Raw genomic sequence first — 13,095 nt, 5'->3', positions numbered from 1 at the left:
CTCAATACCAGATCACTGGTTGCACATGCCCTTGATATTGCAGACCTAATTATCAAAGACAAATTAGACTTTATTGCTCTAACTGAAACGTGGCTCCACAATGCAGCAGGCCCATCTCTAATGCTAGCCATCCCAGACGGCTACACTATATCTAGGCAGGACCGGGTAGGTAACCGGGGCGGTGGCATCGCCATCATATCGAAAGTAAGTTTAGCTCTCAGACTAGCCCCGACCCAAACTCTGCAATCGTGTGAATCCCTCACCGCCAAACTCCCCATAAACAATACCCAATCCCTCACTATCCACCTGATCTACAGACCACCAGGTCCACTTGGATCCTTTGAGGAAGATCTACACAACCTAATTTCTAACAATGCGAAAACCACTTCACAACTACTGCTACTAGGGGACCTTAACTTAGGGTTCAACGACCCAGCAGACATACATGCCTCTACCATAGCCAATACGATCTCATCACTCGGACTCTCACAAAAAGTCAACCTACCCACCCACCTGAAAGGTAGAACCCTAGACTGGGTTGCTGATGCCAATTGCTCAGCGGTCATCTCCGCCACCACACCACTTCCTTGGACCGACCATTCGCTGGTCTCATTTAACCTATTGACCTCTAGATCACCTACCACAACTGTGTCACTGGCACCACCCTGCCTCACAAGAAACAAGAAAAATATCTCAATAGAACAAATCATCCCAGCTATCCTTCCAACCCTAAACGCATTGCCAGACAATCTAGATCCCAACACACTAGTTCACGAATATAATAAAATCATGTTAACTACCATGGACAAAATTGCCCCACTCAAACTTCGCTCCAGTAAGCCTAAAACCCATTTAAACAAATGGTACACACCCGAACTCAAAGTCCTCCGTCTAAAAAAGCGCAAATGTGAAGCTGATTGGAAATTATGCCCCTCCAGTGAAAAGAAAGCCATCCTGGACACGATTTCTCGTCATTACAAAGCTGAAATCTGCTTAGCTAAACGGAATTCCTATAACATCCGCATTGCCAACTCCAACTCAAGTATGAAGGAGCTCTTCTCCATACTAAAGGAACTTGAGTCACCCATAGCCACACCCGACACCTGCACCAAGAACCAGACCTGGTGCACAGACATCCAACAAGCACTAGCAAATAAAATAAACACCCTACAAAATAAAATTCATCTAAAAAAAGATTCCCTAAACCTCACTAACCCTCCCACATCTCCGCCCAAAGCCTCACCAAGTACACACACTAACTCATTCACCTTCTCTAAAACTACCACCCTTGAGGTTGAGAAAATCATCCTCTCTCTTAAACCATCAAACTGTAAAGGCGATATCTGCCCTGCACACATAATAAAGGACGCAGCCAGAGACCTGTCACCCTTTATCTCTAAACTTATAAACGCCTCCTTCTCCTCAGGCAGTATCCCCTCCAACTTAAAACAATCTTGGGTACTCCCCCTCCTCAAAAAACAGACGCTCGATCCCCTCATCCCCACCAACTACCGACCCATCACAATGGTACCCTTCCTACTGAAAATCTTGGACAAAGTTGCCTATGTCCAGATTCAAAAATACCTAGAACTACACAAGCTACTAGGCGCCAGACAATCAGGTTTCCGCCCACTACACGGCACGGAAACAGCCCTCATAGATCTGAAAACCCAAATTGATGATCTGAGGGACAAGGGCAAGACAGCACTCCTCCTCTTACTTGACCTCTCCGCGGCTTTCGACCTCGTCGACCACAAGGTCCTCTGCAGACACCTTGACTCAGCTGCTCATTTCTCCCCAGAAGCTATCAAATGGATTGAATCCTTTCTGAGTGAGAGAACTATGAGAGTCTTCTCCCCTTCAGCAGCAGCAGACCCCTCTCCTATCACTTGCGGAGTCCCGCAGGGCTCATGCGTCTCCCCCACCCTATATAACATCTTCACCAAACCCCTGTTCGATGATCTGGACCATCTGGGTGTCACCTACACTAATTATGCTGATGACACTCAGATTCTCCTCCCACTTCCAGGGGATCACAGTAAGGACAGTGAGTTGGTGAATAGGGTGTATCTCATCATTCAGGCATGGATGGCATCTCATGGTCTATGCTTGAATGATGACAAGACAGAGCTCATCATCTTAGGTACCCCTGCTAATATCAACAAACTAGGCCTTGAATATGCCGAATTCAACATAGATGGTAATCTCATCAGAGTATCCAGGGAAGTAAAAACCCTTGGCTTTTATCTGGATGCCACTATGTCATTCACTAAACAGGTTAACTCACTAGCATCTACCACTGCGTACACTTGCAAATTAATAAGGGCAGGCAGACCATTCCTATCTAATGACAGCTGCCTGATCCTGGCAAGAGCACTCATACTATCTAGGCTTGATTATTGTAATGCCCTCTATAGCGGTGCCAACAAAGCCATTATCCACAGGCTCCAAATCCTACAAAACAATGCCTTGAGAGCTGCCCTCGGCATTAATAAGAGAGATCATATCTCAACCACTAGACGCCAACAGAAATGGCTCTCTACAGACAACAAAATCAAACTAAAGTTGGCCTCCCTTACCCACAAAGCCCTCAACAATGCCGCCCCCAGTTATCTGATGGACAAGGTAAAGAGAAAGTCCTCCATCCGACAAACAAGAACTATCAATTCCAACCGTCTGATAATCCCCAGATTCAAACTCTCCACCATTGGTGGGAACAGTTTCCCGGTGAAAGCTGCCACGCTCTGGAACTCTCTGCCTCACAACCTAAGAGCTGACCAACCATACTCGCACTTTAGAAGACACCTCATCAGTCACCTTAATTCCAATAACCCTTGTATTTAGCTGCACTCTCCTACACCTATGTATAGATAGTGATACTCTTGTTCGTGTTTCTGCCTTCGCCTCTAACAGCCCTGCACACTTCTGTACACTTACCTCCTGTATAGATATTGACTTTTAATGTTTGAAGACTTGTATACCTCTTATTCCTTATTACCTCTGTAATCCTGAATATTCTTTTAGGTTTACCCACCTCTATCAGCCCTGTACATATCTGTATATTTACCCCTGCATAGATATTGACTTTGTATGTATGAAGATTTGTATATTTTTTATTCCTGTAATTCTGATTATTTTTATTACTACCTCAAAGTGTATATTTCTGCAACATTGTAAGCTTCGAATTATCTTTTGCCTGCGCCCTGTTGCCCCTGGGTAAGGTGCGCCATACAAATAAATAAACAAACAAACAAACAAACAAACAAACAAAACCTAGCCTTAGTGTGCTACCTGGACATGCTTCAATCTGCCTTACTGTGGTAACTAAACATACTGGAATCTACCCTTACTCTGCTAACCTGGCACGTTGGAATCTAGCATTATTGGGAAAATTGAATATGCTACAATCTGTTCTTAATGAACTTTCACTGCTAACTGGGCATACTAGAATGTTGAGCTGCTGTGCTGGGATAGAGAATATGCACCAATTTGCTATCTAGGCATAATAGTATCATGAATTGGTGTGCTAATTTAACATACAATATTCTGACTTTATCCTTCTAAGTGTGCATAATGAAATCTAGCACTGCTGTGGAATAATGGACTCTACCTTTACTCTGGAGTATGGCCTTAGTGTTATAACTGGCCATACTGGAATCAGGCCTTAATGTACTAACTGGCAATGCTGAATCTGCCCTTAGTGTTCTAACTGGGAACACTAAACTCTGCCTTTAGCCTGATAAATGGACCATCTCTGTAATCTGCTCTTACTGTTGTGTGTGGACATACTGGAATCCTGGTTTACTGTGGGAAACTGGGTAAATGGAATGTGGTGCTGCTTTGCTATCTAGAAGACAGTTCATCTCCAGTGCTGTTCTAACCGGATATGATGACAATGAGTGCTTTTGTGGCCATTTATTTATTTATTTATTTATCAGTCATTTGTAAGGTGCTTATACATCTAAAAAATAGGGTTTCAAAGCTCCAAATGGTAAAGTCATCCTTTAATGCGCTAATTGGTCCTCTGGAACCAATCGTTCCTGTGGTAACTGGCAATGCTAAAGCTTGCTCTTGCTAACTTGGCTGTGTTGTTATAATGGAATCTAACCCTTCTCTGATCAATGAATATACTGGTAACTGTGTGCCACAACTATGCAATATGGAATTTAGCACTTCATTGCTATATAGCTAGAATCGTATCAGGTACTAACATACTAACATGGCTTAGTGGCATATGGTTTCATTGTGATGAGCTATAGACCTGGAAGGCATTCAAGTGCATTATAGGAGTAGTGGGCATAAACATCCGTGAAAGGTGTGTTATAAACCCTTGAAGGAACTTACATGCCTAAAATATTACGTTCAAAGTCTGGCACCATCCAACCTCTTCTGAATTCTTCATTATTTGGCATACAGAGAGATAAGAGGCGCAGCTTGGGCAGTCAGTCAATGCACACACATTTAAACAGATTTTACTCTATAATTGATTCACATACCTGGGTGGAAATCTGTTTGTTTAAACAATGTAGTGTGTTTCTGTTAATTTGCTCATTGGATATTATTTTCTTAAATCACATGTTTCAGATGGTTATTTGATCATATTTAAACTAGAAGAAATAGCATATGGGTAATTGTGATTTTTTTTTTGTTTGGGTGTATGTATGTATGGGATGTTCATAGTGTGAAAGTAGCTAGACAGTAATTGACGTGCTGCACAATTAAGGTGGGGGAATGCAGAGAGAGAGAAGGACAGGGAACGGAGGGGGACGGAGGGTCTCCAAATGCTATCAGGGGTCAACAGGTGACAATATGTTCCTTGAAGAGAAGAGCCTGAAGTTCCTTCCTGAAGTGCAGGAGAGATGGGGCCATTACAATGGGTGTCAGTATGTTATCCCATAGTGCAATGGCCTGCCTTCTATCCATTTCCTCGTATTCTGGTGTGTCTGGGCTTCTGGTTCTGTGGCAGGCTCAAGGGCTAGTGTGTTTTTGATTCCGGTCGGATGGAATGTCTTTGTCATATTGTACTAAAGCAATAGAAACCAAGGAGGCGTGGCATTACCGGTCCGGTAATGCGCGGGGGCGTCGAGGCACACATTTACCTTCGTTCCCAGCGATGGAAGATCGCAGCCTTTCTCTCACAGGAGGTTTCGAGCAGGGTCTTTCCCTGTATGGTTAGGACCCTGCTCATTGAATTCTGTCTTGGAGGGGTAACTCTCTGACGGTTGGGTGGATGTGATTATATTTCTTTAGTTTGTGGCGTGCTGGACAGTTTTCAGTGGGGTGAAGGAGGAGGTGAGGACCCTTTGGAGGTTTGATGTTTACAAATCAAGCAGTGCTATTACTTCAAGCTTTTGCAGTGCTGTCAAACAGCTCACTAGGTGTAGAAGCAAGCTGAGAATGATACTAACAGCGACATCATAACAGGTCTCCCTAATGGATTTTTTACAGCTGTTCATGGGGCATGGATAGCCAGCGGCCCTGGCTAATGAACAACCCTATGAAATCCGTTAGGGATAACTCCATTGTTCATGTTTGCAAAGAATCTAAACATTTTTTAGATTCTTTCCAAATCCAAAGAATAGATTTGCATTATCGAGCGACAAGAAGACATTAAGGGCCTGATTCATCGAATTATTTGCGTGTAAAATAAGGGACTTGCACGCCAAACTGCGTGCATAAACCCGTTAGTCGATTCATGGAATCGAATGTGCGGTACTTTTCCAGGACATGTGTGGAGTTCACGCAGGCTCGGCACGTCTTGCGCGAGAGACCATGCAGAGCATGGGCGTGGCTTGCGCAGAAGGCTGGGAAGAGGGTGGAACACAGAAAATGGGGAAGAACATATGTGAAACAGTGGGCGTTACGAGGCATGGCCCCCACGCAGTGTATTCACAGAACAACCCGTGCAGCCTCTCAGCAGCAGTGGCGTTGCTAGGGAGGGGCCTGGGGGGGCCGGGCCCCCCCTGTGAAACCCTGTGCCCCCCCTTGTGCCCTTCCTACCTAAGACGAGCAGTGACCATGTTCTCCCCTTACTTTTGTTTGTGCCCCCCTACATTTGTCTTTGGCCCCCTCTGTGCCCCTCCTAAATTTCATTCCTGGTGACGCCACTGCTCAGCAGAGAAATGGCAACGCAAAACTTTCAATCCCTACGATTCCTATGCCACCCGAAGGCAGGGGTACAGACACAACATAAGAATCACCGCGCAGAGGTGGGATCACATGCTGGACGTAGGGGTGCGTGCACGCAGACAGGATTTCGATCTAACTTAGGGGTGCGCGTATGCAATGTAGTGGAGGAACGTTTTCTGGGGTTTGCAGGCACATTTTCTGAGTTTTGCCTGACTTACAAATTTTCATATGCATGTTGTCGGGGTGCCAGTGACAGTTCACGGGGACCCTGCGCCTGGTCCCTAAACTGCAGGCCTCCTAGTGGGGGACCCCATGCACTATTTGAAGGATGTGTGTAAACGTGCCCGAGTGAGCACCAAATGTAGCTGTTCTGGCTGTTTATGCTTGGCGTGGGGTCATGTCGGGGGGCATTCCGGGCGCAACTTGTGAATACAGTTACTTTGCGCAGTACATGCCATGAATGCACGGGACGCGCATTTTTTATTCTGTGCGAAGGCTCACGCAGTGTCATTCTCGGCACGCAGCAATTACAGGGGAAATGTGCACTTTTCCATGAATCGGGCCCTGTGTCTATAAATCAAATTATTATATTTTTTGTGGCATGGTACTTTGCAAAGCTTACACGGTACAAAAAGTGCAAGGGCAGCACCCTTTCGCTCCTTATTGTCCAGCTGATTCTGTTTCAAACCCAACATGCACTTCCATATCGCATCCTGATTTCTGTAACTCTGACTCATTCTGACCCCCACACTCTACCCTATTTTATAGCTATATAACTCATGGTCAAGATGCTCAACCTATAATAAAAATTCACTGTATAGCGCTCCTCAGTTCCTAGAATCGAAGTGTTGCTATAGTAAATACCTATAATAAAAAGAGAATATTTTACACTAAGGAACATTTGGAAAATGCAAGCGTAAATAAGCTTAATAACATACATATTTTATATTGCGCACAAATGTGCCTATTCATCTATGTGTACTCCTATAAATGTATGGGATCTGTAAACAACAAACCCAGCTGGCAAGCATCGGAGTGCTGTATGTAGGGGAGGCACCCGGGGGTTACAGGTAGGGTGCAACCGTATTGTGGCATCAAAATCAACTTTTAACACATTGGGTCTCATTACGAGTATGCCAGTCTGGTAACAACGGTGCCAGTAAGCTACCGGCACCGTTGTTACCGGCACCGTTGTTACCGGACCGGCATACTCCGAGTTCTGCAAGCGGGTGCCTTTCCGCCCGCCAGGTCTAACCTGGCAGGAGGAATGGCACCCGCTTGCAGACCTTGACGGATGCACCAACATTCTTGCACACAGTGCCGGTGCATCCGCCCCCCCATTCTCATTGAGTCCAATGGGACTCGATTGGGAGTGGGGAGTAATTTTTTCCGGGGCTCGACAATGGTGGAATTACCGGGACTGCCGGGCTGTAATGTAAAAATGACTCTGGCAGCAGCCGTGCTGTTTTTACCGGCACGGCTACCACCAGGGTCATAATGTGGCCCATTGCCTCTTCACCTCTAACACAAGCCGTCGTTTTTACAAAAACAGTATCATCCCCAAACACTGATCCTGTGTCTTGCACTTCTCCTCCTCCCCTCCCCATGGCACTTTTCCCCTTCCCTCTGCCCTGCACTTGAGCAATCTCAATGTTACCTGGCCTAGTAAGATCATTGGCTTGTCCTCCCCTTGTTTCCCCTCCCTTGCCTCGTCGCGCCTTGAAACACTTGTGTCTAGGCGCATCATAAATACCACATCATATCATAGCAAGAACGTGGCCTAGTGTGTCTGTCTCTACAATAACGTTTTTACAATGCTGAGTTGTAAGATTTGGATCTACATGATTTGCTCTAGAATATTGCTTCAAACCCCATTTCATCGAATTTCTTTTTTTTTTAAACACGTTTCACTGCAAATCAATGCATGGGGGGGGGGGTGGAATTCCGCAGCCTGCTCCCCAACAGCACCACACCTTAATACCCTAACCCAACCCCCCATCTACATTCCAAGGAAATGTGTTGAAATAAATCGATGTAATGGGCTTCGAAGAACTGGGCCTGCGATGTAATGGTGGATTACCGTAAGATTTTCAGGGCAGAGTCAGATGTGGTTTGGTTTCAGCAGCATATCTTGTTGCGTGGAGACAGTTATCAAGGCCATGATGCGAGTCAGACATACACACGCCTGCTGCAGATGTAATGCCTTGATGCAATGTCTCTGTGCCTGAGCTTTAGGCGCCGGCACTGCAATTAAAATGCTACGTGGACTAGTGATTAAAAGAGGAAACTGTCAATTCATGCTAAATTCAATCACTGTCTTAGCATGCCAACAATCCGATCTTATAAAAGCTATTCTGGAGACCGCAGAGCCTGACAACATGTGCCTGACAACGTTAGTAAACACTTTGCTGGATAAGTGCCAGCAATAAAGTATGTTTACTGTCAGCAATCAGGTGATTAACATTCGCGCTACAAAGGAACTCTGAGCTCAACTGTACTACATTCAGTCCATCAAAGTGGGCACTTAGCTGCTCCAGCAGTCAGAATTTTTGAGTAATTGTGAGTACCATCATTGGTAACTGCCATGGGTTTTCACCCCAGTGCCAAGGCCTTTTTTTGGTGATTTTGGTATTTCGCCAATCAATGCCTTCTAACGTTTTCTGCTTCATTAACCCCTCAAGTGCCAAGGACGAGGTATCTCGTCCTTGGCAACAGGGAGGTAATCCCAGGGACAAGATGCCTTGCCCCTGGCACTTAAGGGTTGGCAGGACACATGTGGCAAGGACTTTGGGGGCGGAGCAATTTATGGAAAAACGTCTGGCCCCCAAAATGTCTCGCTAATAACTGATAATCCTGTGAGTGTCAGGATGTTGCCTTTGGCCATGCCAGCCACTGGCTCACATTCCCCTCTTTGGTGAATTGAGGACAACCCCACAAACAGGGAGGTAAACTCCCACAAATGCCAAGGATACTGGAAGTGTCATCACACACCTAATGACACCCCGGGAAGTGATGTGATATTTGACACGTGCTACACCACAGGGTGCATTACCCCGTGAACTTTACCCCAATTACATTACTGCAAGTGGCACACCTCACCTACAAGTGCAATGTTTAACAAAATGTTACTAAACCCGCAAAGAGGCTAATCTAGTTGCCAACTGCAAATAAACTAGGGGATGTCTTATATGCCATGTTTACACCCAGGAGATCATTCCTAGGTCATGGGCAATGGCTTCTAATGCAAGTACATCTTTGCATGCCCAGTTACTGCCAACTCACTCGAGTGTATGCCTTACATGCCAAGTACAGGCTTCCTGTGCTAAATACAGCCTCACATGTCAACATGCTACCATTAAATCCCATTATATTTTAAGTGCAGCCTCTAATACCATAAACAGATAATGACATCACATACCAGCTGTAACCGCAAATGTCAGTTCGAGTCGTATTATGGTGCAGCCTCGCATGCACACATGTTGGCATCCAATGTCGAATGCTTCATTCTTAAATCAGGTAAGCCTCATAATCCAGATATAGTCATCATATCTAAAACACGGCCTCAAATGCCCAGCTGCTGGCTGCCATTTTATGAAAAGTGAATCTTCATTATTCAATCAATCGCTATGATGAGGGCTGAGCGAGAAGCCCGGAAGGCCAGGTGGGAGTCACAGAGGCACATATTGTGTATTAAACATCTGTTTGAACTATTGTTAACACCACCAAACAAAATCATGTTTTTTCGGTGCTCAATTACATTAAGAAGAAAGGGAAAAGTACCTATTGTTGAAAGGACATTACAGCAGAGCACAGGGCACTGACAGATATTGTCCACTGCATTTACAGTAGTTAGTTGCATTCCACTTCAGTATTGCTGAAACAGCTACGTGCATCACACTGCTTCCGTGTGTTGCCAGAACAAAGCGTTTAACTATACCAAGTAGTGCATAACAGCCATGCAGCCTGCTTCCCAAAACACATCTGTGCAAGTGACACTGTTTTCTAAAGCAGAGCTGCACATCAGACTAAGTGTAAAGTACGCATAAGACAGTGTCGTGACTTATAACACAGAAGGCTCCTCATACCAGAGCGATGCATTACACAACTGCAGACGATTCCACCTTAATAGCTACCAGTGCTAGATGCAGGTGTGCTCATAATGTGCCATTCAAAGCAATGTGTTCTTAGAAATACATGAACGCATATTTAGTTTGACCTGATATTGTTTTAAGAACCACAGACTCGAACTATTTTTGTTATGTTCAGAAAAGGACACGTGCCAAGGTCAACAGCTGTACGAGTACAGGTTGTCTGATGTCATCTGCCACATGGACTGTGGAGTTGGGTTTGCTCCATACTTGTTTGGCACGGACACCCAAAGAAAGGCAGTGTTGTGACAGAGGATGCCCTCTACGCTCTAGGATGCCTCCCACATAAGCGTGACATAGTCATTTGTGGGCAGTCCCGGTTGGGCAAGGCCAGTAATTATCTACCCATTGTGTGTTTTCCTTTGAGGGGCATAAACCCATCAGGCCACTAATAAAAACTGGTGGCCAGGCAGACAGCCAGCACCAACGTCGGGAAGTTGTTGGTCGCAGTGATGCAACACGCTTGCACCGTGGCCCTCACAATCACTGATCCGGTGCGCACAGCCAATCCATTCAACACGCTACGCGGCCCTGGAAATCTTCACCGAGCTATGCAGTACATCACCCGGTGAAGTGGAAGAGAGGCTAGCAGCTCACTGCAGAGGTTCAGTCACTCTTAACAATAAGAAATAAATAAATAATCAATTAGAAGGAGACTATTTGGGAATGGACATGAGCTGAAAAGGTGAATCTACCTCACTGGGCCCATGTGCACCTGGGCTCTCTAATATAGCAGTATACAGTGGAGGTCTCATGTTGGAGAGGGCTGGAACAACAACCCCTGGGGAGAACCTCTAATATTACCCAGTCATCAGCACGCCATGGAAAAAAGACCACCCACCCACTCCATATTTAATCATGAGTGATATAAAAGAGGATTTGGGGTCACCTCGTCCATGCCCCAACGTGACATTTGCAGGTGACAATTTCAAGAGGCAGGGCAAAAGCAGAGAAGGGACTCACCTGCACGCTTCACTTTTCACGGGTGCCTGATTCAAGAATGTGATGCTCACAGTTCCTCAGCCATGGCAGGTCCACAGTGGGACCTGTGGACTGAGAGGCTGTATATCTACTTCAAGGCCACAAGGGAGAACGACGACCAGACAAATGGTCGAACCAATTTGGTCGAAAACCAAATGGTCGAATTTTTTATTTTTTTATTTTTCACCCTTTTTTGTGGGGGGGGGGTTCCCCCCCTAACCTCCTTTTTTTCCCTAAAAAACCCTTTTTTTTTAAAAACGAAAACCCGAAAAATAAATATATAATTAAAAAAAAAATTCGACCATTTGGTTTTCGACGAAATTGCGTCGACCAAATGTCTTTCGACCAGTTTTCGGTCGACCAAATGTCTGGACACCCTCATATCCGAAGGCCACATGAGCTTGCATCAGACTGTGCCTCTCAAAAGAGGAACCATGAAGGCCATGTCACACTGAGGAGGCACTGGTCACATCAGAGACTAATCCCTGAATGAACCTAGAAGGCAACCGAGGCAAATGGCCACAGGCCTGTGCACCTCATGTGGCGGTGCACTCCCACAGCCCCAAGGGTACCCAGCAGCAGGACACATGTGTTGCAGATGTGCACACAAAGACCACTTTGCCAGAATGAGTGGATCAACCTGGCCAATACCACAATCACCACAGTCAGCAGCTGCCCAGAGGATGAAACCTTGGCAAGTGGTGACAGTGGTTATGTTATGTTATGTTACTTGGCATTTTTATAGCGCCTTATTTATTATTGGTATGACCTCAAAGCGCTGGTAGGTTGAACGCCCTCGGGAACCGCAGTTCAAGTCAGTAGAGAGAATGTGGTATGGTGCGTGGGTGCACCGGATATGTGTGCAGCTGGTGTGGTTGTTGCATGATACCTGCTTCATAGCGATAGGTGTGGGGCAGAGGAAATCATTCGGATATGTTCAGTCTGGAGGGTGGACACTCAGACTGAGTTCTGGCTGCGTTAGGCCTTAGGAGATGCCTAAGCTAGCCGGAATGTGCACAGCAGCTGTGTTTTATTAGGATGATGAGGTGCTTGTGGGGTCATGTTAGTATGAGACCAGCTAGGCCGAATGTGTCATAGCATAGCTGTGTTCTATTTGAATGATGGTGTACAGGAGAGAGTAAGCGTAGTAGTGTGACATAGTGGTTTATCAGTGAAGCGCTTGTGGTCAGGCATGAGAGCAGGAAATGGGGCGTACATAGCGGGATATGTATATAAAGCGACAGGATGGATAGGGTAACATGGGGATACAGGTACATAGCAGTCGTTGGTGAAGGAAGATCAACTGTCCTTAGTTAACAACGGGGATGGATGGATGGATGATGACGTTGAGGATGATTTTATCATATCAGCCGGCTGCCAAGATAACGCAATGGAAAGAAGACTTGTTGCATAGCCGCCAACCTAGTACCAGTATTGATAAACACTGATGCCACAATCAATGTCATGCCACTGCAACAATTCTAACAGCTGCACCTGACGCTACGGTTGGCACAGCCGAAAATATCATATACACATATGGCGGCTCAAAGCCACTTGCTGGTGAAGGAGCTATTTTATACCCAAATAATACATGCTCGTCAGTCTACCCTGGTCAAATTGGACGTAATGGCAGGAACCAAAGATACTTTTCTGGGGTGCGATACAGCTGAGAAACTGGGCATCGCACACTTTACACTAGGGGTGTAAGAGGAAGAAGTGGATGCCCGCCTCCAGACATACCAGAACCTCTCAGAGGGCACAGGATGCCTGAAGAGGCAACAGAAGCACTTACATGTTGACTACGCAGTGCAATCTGTGGCACTGAGACACAGAAGGA

The sequence above is a fragment of the Ambystoma mexicanum genome, chromosome 8 (genome assembly GCF_040938575.1).
Source record: "Ambystoma mexicanum isolate Mex_15411 chromosome 8, UKY_AmexF1_1, whole genome shotgun sequence".
Lineage (NCBI taxonomy): Eukaryota > Metazoa > Chordata > Amphibia > Caudata > Ambystomatidae > Ambystoma > Ambystoma mexicanum.
Note: the sequence above shows the minus strand (reverse complement) of the source record.